This window comes from Vespa mandarinia, chromosome 11 (genome assembly GCF_050613455.1).
Source record: "Vespa mandarinia isolate Hongniang chromosome 11, ASM5061345v1, whole genome shotgun sequence".
In the NCBI taxonomy this organism is placed as follows: domain Eukaryota; kingdom Metazoa; phylum Arthropoda; class Insecta; order Hymenoptera; family Vespidae; genus Vespa; species Vespa mandarinia.
In genome coordinates this window covers 6,285,001-6,303,562 of record NC_140820.1, presented here as the reverse complement: position 1 = coordinate 6,303,562, position 18,562 = coordinate 6,285,001, and the positions used below count along the sequence as shown (strand labels likewise).

Below are 18,562 nucleotides of genomic sequence, written 5' to 3'. Positions count from 1 at the left end.
TATTTACAATTATTCTCAATCTATATACCAATTAAATTTTATACAATATTGTATATATATACAATATTATATATATATATATATATAATATATACATCCAAACATATATATTATACAATTATTGATATTGAATTATTATACAAACTGTGCACATAAATTTTCATACCTTGCAGCATATAAGTTTATTTCTTAAAGACTATGATACACACGCATATATATGTGTGTACGTGTGTGTCTATATATATATATATATGTGTATGTATGTATATGCGTAGGTATATATACTTACTCATGAAATTTGTTTTACGATGAAAACAAATTAAAAAGAAGAATATAGAACTAAATGAAAGATAAAAACTTACTCGTAAAATTTAACGTTGCTTACGTCCAGCGTACGTTTATTTGTTTTTCTTTCTTCTTCTTTCTTACGTTCAATAATTCCCTCATTGAAAATTAGGAATGTTATAACGAGATATATATATATATATATATATGTTATAACGATATTGAAAATATTTATTCTATTAAACAATTATTTCATTAATCTATTAAAAAATTATTCCATTAAACAATTGTTCTATTAAATTAATCCATTAAAAAATTATTCTATAACTTTCTATTTCAAGATAATAATTTATACGTATATATATATATATATATATATATATATGTACGTCTTAACAAGACGAACATTTAACCAGAAGTGAAGAGCTTTGACCTTTTTCTATGTCATAAGTACAAACGAATGTTTACTAATGCTTATGGGTCGTTTTATGAACGACGTGACCTAGACTGTTTACCGAGACACATATGTATTGATAGATACATACAATTTTATACAACGCGAAACTTTCCTTGAAATATTCGTATTATACTTATATATACGGACACAATGCATTTCTTTCATATGAATTATGATATATTTATTGATTGATACAAAAATTTCTTTTATATTGAAAACGAATTGAAATAAAAATGGTAGAATTATATAGTTTAAAAATTTGTATAAATACGATATATGATGTGGTTTAAAAAGTTTCTATCGGATTATAAAAATTGTGAACTCTTTTGGTTAAATTTTTTCTTGTTTCCAAATCTTAAAAAATGTTCCTATGCTTCTGGTTTTACAATTTGAAAAAGGAAAGGAAATCTGTCCAAAAAGTCTAGAAAAAGAATAGATAATTGATTTCGAAAATCTCCTTAGGTATTTTGGCCCATCTTGTATATACACACACACACACACACACACACACACACGCCCGTACACACATGTGTGTACAATATATATACTTTTTTTGTATTAGCTATGATATGACTTTCACATATATTCTCGAATAAAATTACTTTTATGACAAAAACGAATTAAAATGAAGAACGTAATAGTAAAAGGAAGTATATTAGCTTAAAATGTATAAGAAAATATTCCATGTACAATATTTTATATACTTCTTCTTTATGAGATATAACGTACACATATGTATCTACGTATATACTCGTATAAAATTCTTTCTACGATAAAAAGAAATTAAAATGACACGAAATAATGTAAAACTAAAAAAGGAAGGATAGATAGAAGGATAGTGTAAAATTACTATAAATATTTGAATTATGTATACCAATTTCATATGTAGTGTATGTGTGTGTGCTTAAATGTGTTTATGAATTCTGACACTGTATATGAGTGTATATATATATATATATATATATATATATATATATATATATACGTATATATGTATATAAAATTTTATTTATGACTAAAAGAAAAAAGAGAAAAAATATTATTTTGTATTAAACTATTATTAAAATATATCGTTAAAACATTATTATAATACATATTATATAATTTTATATATATATATATATATATATATATATATATATATAATATTAATAAATTTAGTTAACTTTAATTTAAAAAATTTCATCATTATAAATAAAGTAAAAAAGAAAATAATACTATTTCGCTTCATTATAAAAAAAATTTGAAGGAAACAAAATTTAAATAAATAACCGTGGCTTAGCGTACAAAAGATAAGATAATATTAATCGTTTAACAGTTGAAATATGTTAGCAATGGCAAAGCTAAACGATAATTAAACTAATCGTTTCAGAGAGTAAATGAATATTTACGTAGAAATATTCATTTCAAGGTCGAATGTTTGTATATATACATATATGTATATATTTATATACTACATAGATAACAACAAAGTTATACGTTATCCCTAAAAGCTTGAAAAGCGAAAGCAATTAATTTCAAGGACAGATTCGACGGAGGAACATCGATCTTACAAGCTTCTTTTACACATTCGACGATGAGTTGTCACGAAGAGAGCTTGTATCTAAGGAAGAGAAAATGTTTCAACATAAACTCTCTCTTCGTAGGAAAGGCTTTTGCTTGTTCCTACCATAGGGCGACAATATATACGAAGACGGTATAAGAAACTTTATCTCCGGTACACAAAGTAAGAAGTAAGTTTCATACAATACAATTTCAACATTGCTTGCGATATATCGTTAACTTTTCTACACTTCGAAGAGTGTAAAATCTCTCTCTCTCTCTCTCTCTCTCTATCTATCTATCTATCTACTATCTATCTCTACCTCTCTCTCTCTATGTGTGTGTGTATGTGATTCTCTTTCTTTTCAAACTCACTATCTCACTATAATCTTATTTACGTTTATAAACGTACTCTAACGCACGATAATAATCTAAACTTTACGAGTTTTTATCTATCCTTTTATTCTTCTCAATTTCAGTATTTTTATTCATTTTTATTGTCGTGAAAAAAAAAAATATATATATATATATATATATATATTTCTTTTTTATTAGTCGATATATCATATAATAAGTCTCATTTTTAAATAATACGATCCAATATCGTCGATCTTATCGATTTTTATGAACGAATGCTTCAAATTAATGTTACTATGTTTCGAGGAGGAAATTTAATATTTATTGGAGTTATTTCACAGTGAACACTGTTGTCAAGATACGGAAGTCATAATAATTTTTGTTGTATCAACGGAAATCGATATTTTTAGTCTAATAAACACGGATAGAGGATATCAATAGGAATCCAACAAGCATCTACAGTGTACCTTTACATCGACATTTCATTGAATTACGGTGCATTGAAGTTTAACAAGCTGTGTAATCGCAATAATACGAACAATTTTCTCAACCAAATTACTCTAATAAACGATGAATTCATAAATCAATTTTTTTTTTCTTGTCCTTTTATTCATTTATTTATTTATTTTTATAATATACAAGGTATTTCATTATTTTTATATGTATGTTCCTATCCTTTATTTTTTGTTATTTCTATCTTCTCGATTTTTATTTATTCTTGTCATAAAAAATATTTTATGAGTTAGTATACTTTATATATAATTATATAGAACAATTACTTTGATTAGTTCTATTTAGAGATTTAGTTCTATTTAGAGATATGGAGAAACTTTATTTACAAAAATCATACGATACGGGAGGAATTATAATGCGGCAGTAATAATTTTTTTATAAGTTGACTAAGTGTAATTCAACTAAGTTTTTTTTTTTAAACATAATCATAATATATTTAATTTTATTAGTTGATGAAGCTTGATATTCTCTATAAAAAATATGTTAATCCATGTATGTTTAAAAATTATTATTTTAAAAGATATTTCACAGTTACATCTATATTACGAAAGAAAAGTCTTTTGAGTTTTTGATCTTTCCATATTGTACATTGACGACTATTAATAAATTTTTTACTTCATATTTTAAATAAGAAAAAGTAAAATTTATATAATAACAATAAAAATTTTCAAGAGTTCATTATAGTTATGTTCTTATAAAAAAAAAAAAAAAAAAAAAAAGAAAAAAATTTCTTTTTTCTTACATTACAATTTTATGAGAATAGAAAAAAATTCAATTAAAAAAATTATCAACAAAATCGATTTTATTATATCAATATTATTGCAATAATTAAATAAGTAAAGGATAAATTACGCTTGAAAACAATGTTTATTTCAAGTGTATACCATTCTACGTTTCGGAGATATCGCTTTTGAAAGATTTTCATTCATAATTGGTATAGTACAGCTGTTCGTAATCATAAACCCGTAAATTCTTGGAATTTATATAGGTCAATCTAACACCAAGTTAAATTGAATGAAATAATGAGGATCAGTAGGCCAACGTAAGTGTCTTCAATTTTATGGGATTATCTTCGAAATTGAAAATCATAGAGACTTGAATCAAATACCATTTTAAATGGCATAATTATCTCCATTTTTCTGACGTATTGTTAATTATTAATTAACAATTTGTTATAAATAATTTGTTATAAACAAATTCATATAAATTTGATTTATCGTATTTTGCTAAAAAGAAGAATTTAGATTACAACTCTGATTTATAAATTTACATACATTAATAAATACTTAATAAACAAATTATTTTCTTATCAAAGAAATAATTTTGTTTTATTTACATTATTAAATAGCTATATCTTTTTTTACATGGGAATATTTCCGGAACTAAAAATGATAGAGACTTGAATCAAATATCATTTTAAAAGGCAAAATTTGATCTAATTTTTTTCAACATATGTTAAATAATTAATTAATAATTTATTAGAAACAACAATTTTTATAAACAAATTTTTAAGAATTAAATTCATTGTATTTTATCAACTAAACATTCAGATTGCAATTGATATATAAAATTATGTAAATTAATCAATAATTAATAAACAAAATATTTTTTTTCCGAAGAAATAATTTTTTTCTATACCGTTAATAATCACGTCTTCCATTAACGTGTGAATATCTCTGGAACTAAAAGTCGTAGAGAATTCAATCGAATATCATTTTAAAAGGGAGAAATTTTTTATTTTCTCAAAATATTTGTTAATTATTACTTAACAATTTGTTATAAACAATGTTTATAAACAAATTCTTATGAACTGAATTTATCTTATTTTGTCAAAAAAATTATTCAAATTGCGACTTGTTTATAATATTACATAAATTATTAAATAATTAATAAGCGATTGTTTACTATGCATTTATTTGCGCTAAGAAACCATCACTCTCTTACTATTATTATTTATTTATTACTATCCTTACTATATTTTAATCGTATCGTTATTTTTTTAACAATATTTCAATTATAATATCTACAAAACTAATAATTTTTTGACATACTATAAAGAATGTCGGAGCTACATAGATCAATGTAATCAAAAACATATGAAGGCATTTAAAAAAAAAGAAAAAAGAAGAAAACACAGTTGAATTTCATCTTTTATGCATCCATCTATAAAAAAAAAATGATTACTGCCGTATTATGGTCCCCTTTGTACAATACGACTTTTGTGAATAAAGTTTCTCCGTATTTCAAGAAAGAACGGAAGTATTCAAGGTGATCAAAGCTATTACCTCAGTCTGTATAAGTATATAGCCATAATACATAGGAAATAAGTAAGTATATATATATGTATATATATATATATATTATTTATATAAATGAGTTATATAAACAAAAAATTAAAAAATAAAGCCACTATATATATATATATACACACACATACATATTTATATATACTTATTAAATATACAGTTTTATATATTTAATATAATCATTTACAAGGAGATCGTAAAAGAATAAGAAAAAAAAGAAAAGAAAAGAAAAGAAAAAAAAATGATCCGATGAAAATACTATACGATTTTATTTGCTATACCATCTCGTAGAAATTATTTCTAATAAAAGAAAAAAATTTGATGGGAAAAAAGAAAATTTTTTCGTTGCATGCAATCGCGGGAAAGGGCACTCCAGTGACACATGAATGAACAATTTGTAGAGATAAAAAGTAGAATCGTACTGAGAGTCGGGCGACATCGAATGGGTTGTTCGTGAACTTGAAGGTCGCTCGTTATTGTGTACCGTACCGAATCGATCGGTCGAATGGCGGCCGGCGCGGCGCGTCGAGTAGACTGCTACTCTCTTTAATCGTTCGATGCGCTTCGAAAATCCTTCCTGACAAATCCTTGTCCTATCCCCTCTCTTTTTGCTCTATTTTAAATCTCCTAGTATCTCACTAAATCAGTCAGAACGAAGGACATATGTTATTATGTAATGAAATAATTTAAAATAAATAAAATTGTACGAAATTGCAATTAAATATATCTATCTATTTATCTATTTATCTATATATATGTATATATATATATATATATATATATATGTAAGTATATAATAATTATATTTTTATAAATATCAGTATGATGTAAAAATTTAACGAAAAAAACAATGAAAACAAAGATTATTTATTTATAGATAATTATTTTACATCTTGATAAATATTAATACTAATAGATAAAAATTCAAGAGTAAAATAAAAGAAAGAGAATAAGAAAAGAATAATAATAAAGGATCATCGTTAAGCATTTACACGTTATCATTTCAATAATTATTATATATGTAATAATTATTTAGAATAATGATTAACAAATGATAAAAGAACTTCATGGAAATATAATCTATCAAATAGATAGAAAATTATAATATCATATTTCTTTTTTTTCTTCTGTTCTCGATTTCATCGAATTAATGTAGATACCATGTGAGAGACAATTCGTTTCTGTGCAATTACTATTAAAAAAAAGAAAAAAAAAAGAAAGAAGGACAAGGTACTCATTAAAGAATAAAGAATAATTCGTTATGGATCTGGCTATATATATATATATATATATATATATATATATATATATATATATAAAACGAGCAACAATTAACTAACGTACAACGAATTAATTTAATATGGATGTGAATTTAATAATCGAGCTATATCTCGATTAATGGGATCTTATAAAAATGTTATATTTCGTGAAAATTGGAAAACTTCTTTTTTTTTTTTTTTTTTTTTATCGTCGTAAATTGAAAATTATATTTTGTGATATCGAGATGAAAAAAAAATGATTAGAAAGAGTTATGAGAATCGTACCTTGAGAAAGAAATAATGATGGCGATATTACACGTTGAATTTACGATGTAATTGTGCATGCATGTTATGCGCATCGTATTATATAATAATCACATCTATCTCATATCTTTCGAATATTTTCCATAATGGCGATTATTCTTTCTCTCTCTCTCTCTCTCTCTCTCTCTCTTCTCGATCTTTGTCTCTCTCTCTTTCTCTTCTCGATCTTTGTCTCTCTCTCTCTCTCTCTCTCTCTTCTCGATCTTTGTCTCTCTCTCTTTCTCTTCTCGATCTTTGTCTCTCTCTCTCTCTCTCTCTCTCTCTTTTTCTCTTTCTCTTTCTCTTTTTCTCTTTCTCTCTCCCTCTCTTTTATTCCTAAGTCTTTTGAAACGAAAATTATTCATCGTCATTTTCTCGCTCAACGAAATTTTTTCATTTCATCTTGTCCTTGGAAAAGATAGAATTAAAATATTCTCTATCCATCAATTGTATATCATTGTTGTATAGATTTATGTATTATGAGGGATGATATTATTACTGAGGAAAGTAGTAACTCCGTATCTCTCATCATAATATAAATATATCTTATCCTATTGAAATTATCAAACATGAATTATATAGTTAGATAATAATACATTAATAATAATGTTGTTACGCCCTAACTCGTAATTTCTTGTATTAATCAGAAATAATTATTCAGCATACTCTATCCTTGAATATATTTCACATGATTTTCTTTTTCTCTTTTCTTTTTTCTATTTAATTTTTTCTTTTCTTTTGTATATATATATATTATATTATTATTTATTATATATTATTATTTTTTATAATTTTATTTTTCTATATATATATATATATATATATATATATATATATATATATATATATATAGATATAGATGATCAATTTAAAGGAATTTTTTTTTAGTATCCATGTACTAGATAGAAAAATAAAATTATAAAAAATAATAATTCATATTATCGATCTTCTTTCTTTTTTTTTTGTTTTTTATAAATTGCAACTAAAATTTATCTTCGATTAGAGACTTTTAGACTTTATTTTCCGTATATTTTTTTTTTTTTTTGGAAACTTCTTGCAGCTGAACTCTGACATCTGTTTAATTTTATACTATTTTTTCTTATCTTTTTATTTATTACTTTCTTTTGTTTTTTTTTTTTTTTTTTTTTTTTTTTTTTTTTCAATAAAAAACGTAATTCAGAAAAATTAGTTGTGTATTCTCAAAATATAAAATCAAATTCGATACAGAATAAACTATATTATCTTTCTTTTCTTTATCTATTTATTTATTTATTTATCTTTTTTTCAACAACTTGTAGCTACACTCTGCCATCTAATTTATTTATCTATTTATTTTCTTGTATTTTTTTTTTCACGAACTTGCAACTAAACTCTGCCGTCTCTTCAATTTCATACGATTTGTTTTTTTCTCTCTACTTTTTTTTTTGTTTTTTTTTTAATAAAAAGTGCAATCTAGAAAAACTAATTGTATATTCACGTAATATATCAAATTAAACTGGATATAGGATAATATACACTATCTTAAGTTTATTTATTTATTTTTTTCTTTTGTTTTATTTTCAAAAACTTGTGATTATTTTTTCACTGACAAATCGAATTGTATAGAAATTTTCATTTGTAAAAATCAAAATCCTATAAAAATTGTTCATTCATACATTTACGAAATATTGAATCAGTCTTGATATAAGATAATCGTTTATTATCTCGTTTATCTTAATTTATCAATTTTCTTTAATTCAATAATAAAAATAAACAAGTAAAGAAGACAATAAGTGGACGAAAACAAAAGAAATAATGGCATGAAAGAAAGGAAAGAAAAAAAAACAGAATGAAAGGAATAAGAAAAGAAGTGAAAAAAACGGAAAAGGAAACATTTTGTGTGAGAAGGAAAAAGCTAGAGAATAGAGAGACAGAGAAAGAGAGGGAGAGAAAGAGAGAGAGAGAGAAGAGGGAGAGAAAGAGAGAGAGAGAAAGAGAGAGAGAGAAAGAGAGAGAGAGAGAGAGAGGGTAACGTGGCGCCGTAACACGTCGCGACGCTCAGTCTACCGGCGTCGTCCGTAAACGTAGCATATTATCTGTCACGCGACGATACGAGTTTCGTTTTATTTTCTTTGTTTAAAAAAAGAAAAGAAAAGAAAAGAAGAAGAATTATAAAAATTATTGCGAGTTAACAACAAAACTTCTAACAAGTATCTTTTCTTTCCACTTTTTGCATCTCTCGAACGTAAATCGATCATTCGATTCGATCAAACGAATCATTTTTTATTTATCTGTGAAGAAAGAAAATGATTTTATTTTTTATTTCCGAAGGTATACATATACATATAAAAGTATATGTGTGTGTGTGTGTGTGAAAGTGTGAGTGTATGACAATTTAAATGTTCAAAGATGTAGACATGTAAACATATATATAAACATATATATAAACATATATATAAACATATCTATATGTACAGGTATATATATATATACATATACATATACATATATATATGGAAAATATATATATATATATATATGTATTTGTTCCTTAAACATTTTTATTATGTTTATGGATTTTAAAATTTTTTAGTTAAATATTATAAATTTATTTAAATATTATTAAATATTATTAAATATTATATAAAATAATGCTTCAAAATGATTTTTCAACGATAGTATCGTTATAAATAATTCTCGAAAGTCCAAGGGTTCTCATATATGATGTTTGTAATGTTAAATAATTAACATGAGTACGTGACAAATTTAATGTAAATGGAAACGCACGTGCGTTCGACATCAACATCCGTGAGTTAAGTACAAATGTATGTATAATATGTATACATATAAATGTATATACACAGAGGATATATATGTATATATGTATATATCACATGTGCATGTATATGTTAAAAATTATTTTGATTGAAACGAATTGAATGAAAATCGTGAAAATTTTCTATTTTCTTATATTTTCATTTAACGCACTTATCATGAATCAGATTAATTATTTTTCTATTTATCCTAATTATTTTTTATTTCCACTTTCCGGATCCATCGAAATTAATTGGTAAGGAGCAAGATTCAATTTACTTGATTTAAAATACCGCGAGAATTTATCTTCGCACTTCGTGTTTGTAAATGACATTTCTTTTTTTTTTTTTTATTTCATCCAACTACTTGAATAAATCACAAAATTCAAATCGAGACATCTTCTGATTGCATTTGCGAATCAAATTAGGCTGGAAAGTACGTACGATAATTTGAAAAGAGAGAGCGAGCGAGCGAGAGAGAGAAAGAGTATACTGGAATTATTAAATAAATTATATATAAATATATATATATATATATAAAATATATTATAATTTACTTAATTAACATTATGCGATACATATATAATTTATTTAATAACTTCGATATACTATTTATTCAAAAAAAGAATATTTAATACTTACCCTATAAAACATATATTTTCTAATAATACAATCTAATAAATTATTAAATAAATTATATATATATAATTTATTTAATAACTTTAATGTACGAATTGACTAAAAACGACAAAAATATTTTTATTATTTTTTTATGTGCGCAGCTTTACTTTTTTTTTTATACATTATCTTTTTTTTCTGTTTTTTTTTTTTTTTTTTTTTTTTTTTTTTTTTTTTTTTTTTTTTTTTTGAAAATATCACGTAGTAAAACAACACCTAAAAAAATATTGTCATCTTTAAAAATAAACGTATAATTGCTCGCCAAGAAGATTTGTGCGAATTTTCGGGTACATACGATGCCAAGTTTTCATTCGGGATTACATACATCATTATAAATGTAATAAATTGTAGAAAAGCTCGTTAAGTTAGTTCGTATATAAATATAAGAGTGAACGACAGGATAATCCCACGCTGTCTACTTTTCTTCCAAAAATCGACAAGGTAATAGCTACCTTGGATTTAAAAGATTAATGACGATCGATATCGGACATTTACGATGTCTCTAAGTATTTCGAAGAATCTCGTCTCGAATCGTTCCACTGTAAGTTATCAGTTTGATTCAGGATTTGTTACTTTATTCTTTAAAAATTTAGAAAAGAAGAATATCATGCCTATTAGAAATTATTATGACATTTTATTTTCTCCTCTGTTCTTTTTTTTGTTTCTTCTTTCTTTTCTTTTTTTCTTTTTTTTTTTTTTTTTTTTGGCTTTATAAAACTATTACGTGTTTAGTAAAATTTAATAAAAATTGATTTAATACAAAAATTTGACATTATAAAAACATTAATATGTTGCAATTTTTCGCAATCGCATGGGTTTAAAAAAGAACAAACATTATAATATATTACTGATTATTATGTGAATTTTATAGTAAAAATAATTGTCATAATTATTTTCACGAAAACGTATAATAATCATTAATAAATTGCAATTTCACAATTATATTTAAATAAACAAAAAATATAGATACATATAGCATACATATAGCTATATTATATAAAATAAAAATGAAAATATTATGAAAATGAAAATTATTAGAATAATATTTTTCATAGAATTTTATAGAAACATTAATACTATATAATAAATCATAATAATTTCACAATCACGTACATTAAAAAAAAAAAAAAATGACAAAATCTAATATACTAGCTATGAAGAATAAATATTAAAAAAAGAAAAAGAAGAAAAAGAACAAAAATTTTTGTCATAATTTTCTATTATAAAATTTTATACAAACATTAATATGTTTTATATATATATATAACTTTGGAATAACGTGTATCCGACGAAAAAAAAAAGAAAAAAGAAAAGAACAATTCTAGTTAAATTCGAAAATCTTTTCTATTTATGGTAGATTCAGAAAAAAAAAAATAATAAAAAATTTAATCAAATTCGAAAATTGAAAATTTTTATATTTTCTTTTTCTTTTTTCTTTCCTTTATATTATCATAAATCGTACAATCGCGTTTTATTTACATGAGATTATATTTTTTGATCAATTGTTTCGTATTCACATTCATTAGAATCACTGTAATATGAATATTACACTATGTAAATCCCGCCCTCTTGAACTTGATAAACGTATATCGTGCATATATCATCGTCATATTATTCCATCGTTGCAAAGGTGAAACTATTCCGTTGTCGAGGTCGAGGCGAGTGTTGTTAAGATCGACATTTTGTAGGAAAAGAAAATAATAATTTTTTTCCATATCATAGATTGATATAAGATTGATTCTAGTCAAATTAAACTAGAATAATTTACAACAGTTTCTAAGAATCTAATATTAAGTTTTTAATTAAATGAATAAATAATATATATAATTGAGCCGTTGATTTTGAAAGTAGGGCAAGTTCATTTTGTGAGAAAAATAGATAAATCTAATTCTTATCACAAATTAACATAAAATTTACTTTTATTTTATTTATAAAAAAGAAAAAATAGACTTGCTCCGCTTTCAAAATCAATGGCTTATATATATATATATTTTTTTTTTTATTTATTAATAATATATTTTAGTTATTTATTTACGTAAATAAGTAATTAAATGCATTTAACCGACTATAGGAATATGAAATATTCGCATTTCTTTTTTTAATGTCAATAATTTAGATATATATTTGTTATTTTTTCGTTTGTTCTTGGCTATTTATTTTCTGCTAGTATTTATTTCACTATTTATTATTTTTACTATTATTTATTATTACGATTATTATTTTTTTTACGTAAATACTTTTTTCCTTATGACTTTTTTTATTTTTTTATATTATTTCTTTTATTTTTTTTATCTTTATTTTATTTCTTTTTATTCTTTTATTTCATTTTCCTTATTATTTATTTATTCAAACGATATTCGTCAACGATAGGATCATCGATCTCTGATAAAATTAATTTATTACATTATAAAGTATTTCAAATGTTGAAATAAGTTCATAAAAAAAAAAAGTGAATTTTGAGATCGTCAAAATCTCTTTTTTATTTTCTTTTTCTTTCTATTTTCAATTTTCTTTTTTCCTTTCTTTTTGTTTCTTCTTTTAGTAATTTATGACTCTTGTCAGATCTGTCAAAAATTTGAATATTATCTCGACACGAAGGGGATAGAAAGTAGACTAACGTTTATCTAAGCTTTTATTCCATGAGACGTTTGAAAGTCACGCGACGTGCTCGACACCGTGTGTCTTCTATTGGTTCTAACGCTTTACACTGTCGCTTCTCTCGATTCGCGATACGACCTTTTATCGAACAGATCGTTCTACTGTTGAACTAAGGGAAGTGTGTATGTTACGCGAACTAGAATTAAAAACAAACTCTCTTTACCTCTCTTTCTCTCTCTCTCTCTCTCTCTCTCTCTCTCTCTTTCACTTTTTGCTGTTGATAATATTAAACGGATTATATAGATAATATAGATTATATATATGTATATATACATATATTATTTATATAATCTTACATATAAAATAATTATCTTAATATTCATTGTAATATTAAAATTATTATACTAAGTTATATCCATAATACGTTCCGAAAGGTATAAAAAGGATGTTTACAAATCTGATTAATTTTTTTACGCTCTACTATTACTTATTTTTATATATTTACTTATACCCATATATATATATATATATATATATATATATATATATATTGATATTTATATTGATATTAATATTTATATTTATGTAGAAAAATAATTAATAATTAATATTAATATAAATAGAAGGTTGCATTAATAATTTATTAATCAGTTTTAATATTAGGAGAGTATTTCTCTTTTTTTACATTTATACATATAATATATGTATATAAAGTATTTTGTTAATAGAAACTTAATATTTAAATTATTGATTTTATATAAGTATATTAATTAGTGACAGAGTGTAAAGAAATATCGATTACTTATTAAATATCTTATTTTATATATTCAAATAACCAATACTATGTTTATCACTTTTTACGTGGAATTCTTAGCAAAAAAAAAAATTATTGATCAACTCAATACTATATACCTATTTTTACTTATTTAGTTATTATCGTTGTTTTATTATTTGCATTTAAAATATTAAAAATTTTAACATAGCTTATTAACCAACGAAACATATATCTTATTAATCAACCGTATATATTGAAATTTATTAAAAAAAAAATATATATATATACATATATATATATATATATATATATATATATATATATATATATATATATAAAAGGAAAAAAGAAAGGAAAATGTACAAGTACAGATATTCTTTACGTATTACAGGAACATATTACACGTTACATATTTTTCATATTTTTAGAAATTTATACACAGATATGAAAAATATGTATTAAGTATAAACCTATATTTAGTAATATAGGTCGATAGAAGCGTGGGATTAAATGAATAATGAAAAAGAAAAGAAAAAAAAGGAAGAAGAAGTGTAAACGGTCCTCGATCGATGATCCGCTTGACGATGCGTTTATTAACCATTAAAGTCGAACTCTATTATGTTGTAATACAAAGCTCGTGTTAACGAGTTACGGTGAAACGCGAAAGGAAACATTTGTTTAACGGTTTGCGGTTAATGTTCGACGGGAATAAATAGAAGTGAAAAAAAGAGAGGAATTTTATCTGCAAGAAACTAAAGGATAAAAATATCATCGATCTTTTTTTCTTTTTCCTCTTTTCTTTTTATTTTTCTTTTTTCGTTTTCCTCTTTTTCTTTTTCTTTTTCTATTTTTTTTTTCTTCTTTCTTCTTTTTTTTTCCGATTGAAAATAAATATATAAAAATGGTTTATCGCGCTTAACTTTAATACTCACGAAAAATGTATTTTCATTAAAAATATAACCTGCACGCATTAAAATAATTATTTGTTATGAATCAAAAAAGAGATATTACGATTTTTCTTTCATTGGATATATATTTTCCTTCTTTTCTTTATTTTTTTTTTCTTCTTTTTTCTTTTTTTTTTTTTTTTTTTTTTGGATTGGAAAAAGGCTTACTGAATTTTGTAGAAATTAATATATTCCATTGAATATGTGAAGAGATTTTAATAAAAATGCTGGACAAATAAAAATAGGGGAATTAGGAGAAAAGAAAAATAATACATAGATAGATGGACCTAATCTATTATACTGTGTTTAGTTGGTGAGAGAATACAGAATATGCGAACAACCATTGGATTAAGAATCAAAAAAGTAATAATATAAAGAAGGCAAACAATGAAAAAAATAAATGAAAACATTTATATATATGTATTATATATATAAATATATATATGTATTATATATATATATATATATATATATATATATATATATATATATAATTTTATATCTAATGGCTTTTTATTTATTTTTATATTTATCTTGTTTTATACATTCAATTAAATGTTTAATACATTTATATATTTTACATCTATATATTTCTTTTTAATTTTTAATCGAGTGTTTACATTTAATATTTTCATATTTATCTTTGTAATTTGTTATTCAAAGTTCTTCTTTTACATTTCTCACATTTATCCATATAACTTTTAATTAAATATTTTTGTTTATATTTCTCATCTCCACTTTTCAATTAATAATTAAAAATTTTCGTTTATCTTTATTATCTTCCCTATAACGTTATTTTTAATACAATGATTTCGTTCATCTGTATCAATCATCTTTCCTTTTTTTATTTCCAAATCTAATGATTTCATTTATCTTAATCATCGCTTTTACCTACAAATATTAATTCAATATTTTCATTTTTTAGTATCTCATATTTTTATTTAATAATTAATAATTAAATGTTACCATTTAAATTTTTCATATATTTCTTTTGTGCAACTTTTAATCAAATGATTTCGTTTATTTTCATCATCCTTTTTGTCTGTAATGTTTTAACCAACCTTTTTCATTTATCTTTTCTCGTTTTAATATCTAATTATAAACAATACGAAAAATATTTTCATTTATATATCTCATTCAGACCTTTTCTTATTTATTATTTTTAAATCCAATGATTACATTTATCTTTCTCACCTTTCCTCTTTTATAATTTACAATTTCTATTAAATAATTTCTATATCAATAATTTTTATGTAATTTATTATTTCTACAATTTATATATATATATATATATATATATATATATATATATATTAAAATATTAAGAGTAGGCATGAAAGTTTCATTTTAACACGGATCGTTAATATCAAGGGCAAGTTTGTAGGAGCAAACAGGAGGCCTCGTTACTTAGAAGGGTAACTTGTGGAGGACCCTATAATAGCACTTAACTTATCGATTGTATCGAATCAAGTCGAGTAACTCGATTGTACTGGTCGAAGTCATTAATCACGTTCACCTTCCATCTCTTTCTCTCACTTTCTCGCTCTCTCTCTCTTTCTCTCTTACTCTCTCACTTTTATTCTCTATCTGCCTATACTTGTTCTCCATCTTGCCTGAGTTTGTCGGCGACAAATGATTTGCGATTAGTTACAAGTTACTATACGACATAACGTCTTTCGTTCTGGCTCCGACATTGAAAGTCTCGAAAACTTGGCGAACGTCCACGGGATTTATTAATAATAATCTCACTTTTCGACTAAAATGTAACTCAATCATTATGAATCGACGTAAATGGCGCCCGTTCGTCGTCTACTGGATCATTTTTATTCTTTTTTTCTTTCTTTCTTTCTTCCTTCCCATCCCCCCTCCTCCGACTTTTTTCTCTTAATCTTATATCTCGTAAAGTTCTCTTTCTTTTTTTTTTTTTTTTTTTCAAAAACCTTCAACATTATTTTTCGTAATTTATCATAAAAGATATACAAATAATATGTGCATGAATGTACATGTATAGAAACAAATACGAAAAACAAACAATTCATTTTGTTAGAAAAATTATAATCAAAAAAATGACAGAATTTAATTGTCAAATATAATATTATTTTTAATAGAAACTGTTATCGCACGATACTTTTTTACGAAAGATATATCTGGTGTCGACTATAATGATATATAATTATAAACTAGAGATGGCATGAGAATGATGTTTTTAAACAATTTCCAAGAATTTGTTGGTCATATAAACAAACTTTATATACATATATAAATAAACATATTATTTTTAACAAATTTTTATGAACATAACTATTGATATAGATAAATTTTTTATTTTTATATATTCTATAATATTAATAATAACAAAAATAAATATATATATTTTTTGTTTTTTGAACTGATCGCATTATTTAATATATTCAACATTGATTATTTAAAATTAAAAATTTTCTTTTTATATATTCTACAAAATAATATTTAGATTTTATCGTATTAATGATTTGTTAACTTTCAGAAAAATTCGATAAGAACAATCTAAAATAAAATACGAGTATTGAGATTATCATTAGTGCATGTACGTACATGCAAACAAAATTTGTTATTTTATTTTTTCTTTCCTTTTTCTTGTCATCAGTTGTTAATATCAAATCCATGTATTCTTTTGTTACAAACATTATTACTACTGAGGAAGTATAGGAAGAATAAGACAAGGAATGTAATATTTTTTTATAATAATCATTCATCGAAACGATAAGAGAAAATGGGAAGTGATTTATCAATACTTATCGATTACATTGAAACACGTTCAGATAATCAACGATCTATGTGATAACAAATATTCTATAGATAAAATTTATTTCTTAATGAAGACAGCTTATATTTTATATATATATATATATATATATATATATATATATATATATATTCTTTCATCATAGCTATGAATAGATCGGCGATAGATACAGGAAATGACGTATTCATGTAATATCGGGTGGATTAATAAGTAATGTTGAGATTTTCAATATTTTACATCTATATATAATATTATAATATTATATATAAATTGTATCTATAATATTATAATATAATATATATGTTGCGTTTATATATGAATAATATAATATCAAATTTTCAGCAAAATATATTAGATTGATTTTTATTTAGATATAGTATAATAATAATAATAAATTCATTAATTGTTTTATTTTTTTATTATATTATGACAAAGTGATCTAATACGATCTATCATTATTTTTATCTTTTCATTCTTCGCAAATATAGGAATACATATGTATTCCTATATATTCTCTTATAAATTTAAATATGCTACTCTTATAAATTTAAATAATCTCGAAAGATTTATTAATGATATTAAAAAAGAAAAAAAAAAGAAATCAATTAATGTTTCAATATCCTATTATTAATTATTTTCTTGAACATTAATAAACGTTTGTATATAATTCGTTAAAAGATTTCTTCCTCTAAAAGAAGAAGAAGAAAAAAAAAAGAAAAAAAGAAATTACTCGAGTAAAAATAATAACCTTCGAAAAATTTATCGCTTTTTTTGTTATTATTTAAATTGACAAACCAGCAAATTTTTAACGCCAACTTGCTTACCTCGTAAAAAAAAAAAATATAAGAAATCGTGGAACTCCTCAGCTTAGCAGGTTTTACGCTTGAACAATTTTTCAGAACACCCGTAGGAAATCGTCGGGAAAATATTTACAGTCGCGTTATTCGAATTTATAAAATACATCA

At 23.3% G+C, this 18,562-nt stretch overlaps 2 protein-coding genes across 3 annotated transcripts in view; both read left to right on the top strand.

The window, feature by feature from the left end:
- Window positions 1–18,562, top strand: part of LOC146872679 (octopamine receptor beta-3R-like) — a 98,320-nt gene that overhangs the window by 78,652 nt on the left and 1,106 nt on the right. The window lies entirely within an intron of this gene.
- The window catches only part of LOC118441184 (octopamine receptor beta-1R-like), a 40,499-nt gene continuing 31,018 nt past the window's right edge, over window positions 9,082–18,562 (top strand). For both annotated transcript variants that reach the window (XM_085660177.1, XM_085660176.1), the window contains exon 1: window positions 9,082–9,332. The gene's annotated coding sequence lies outside the window, so the exon portion shown is untranslated. The remainder of the gene's footprint in view (window positions 9,333–18,562) is intronic.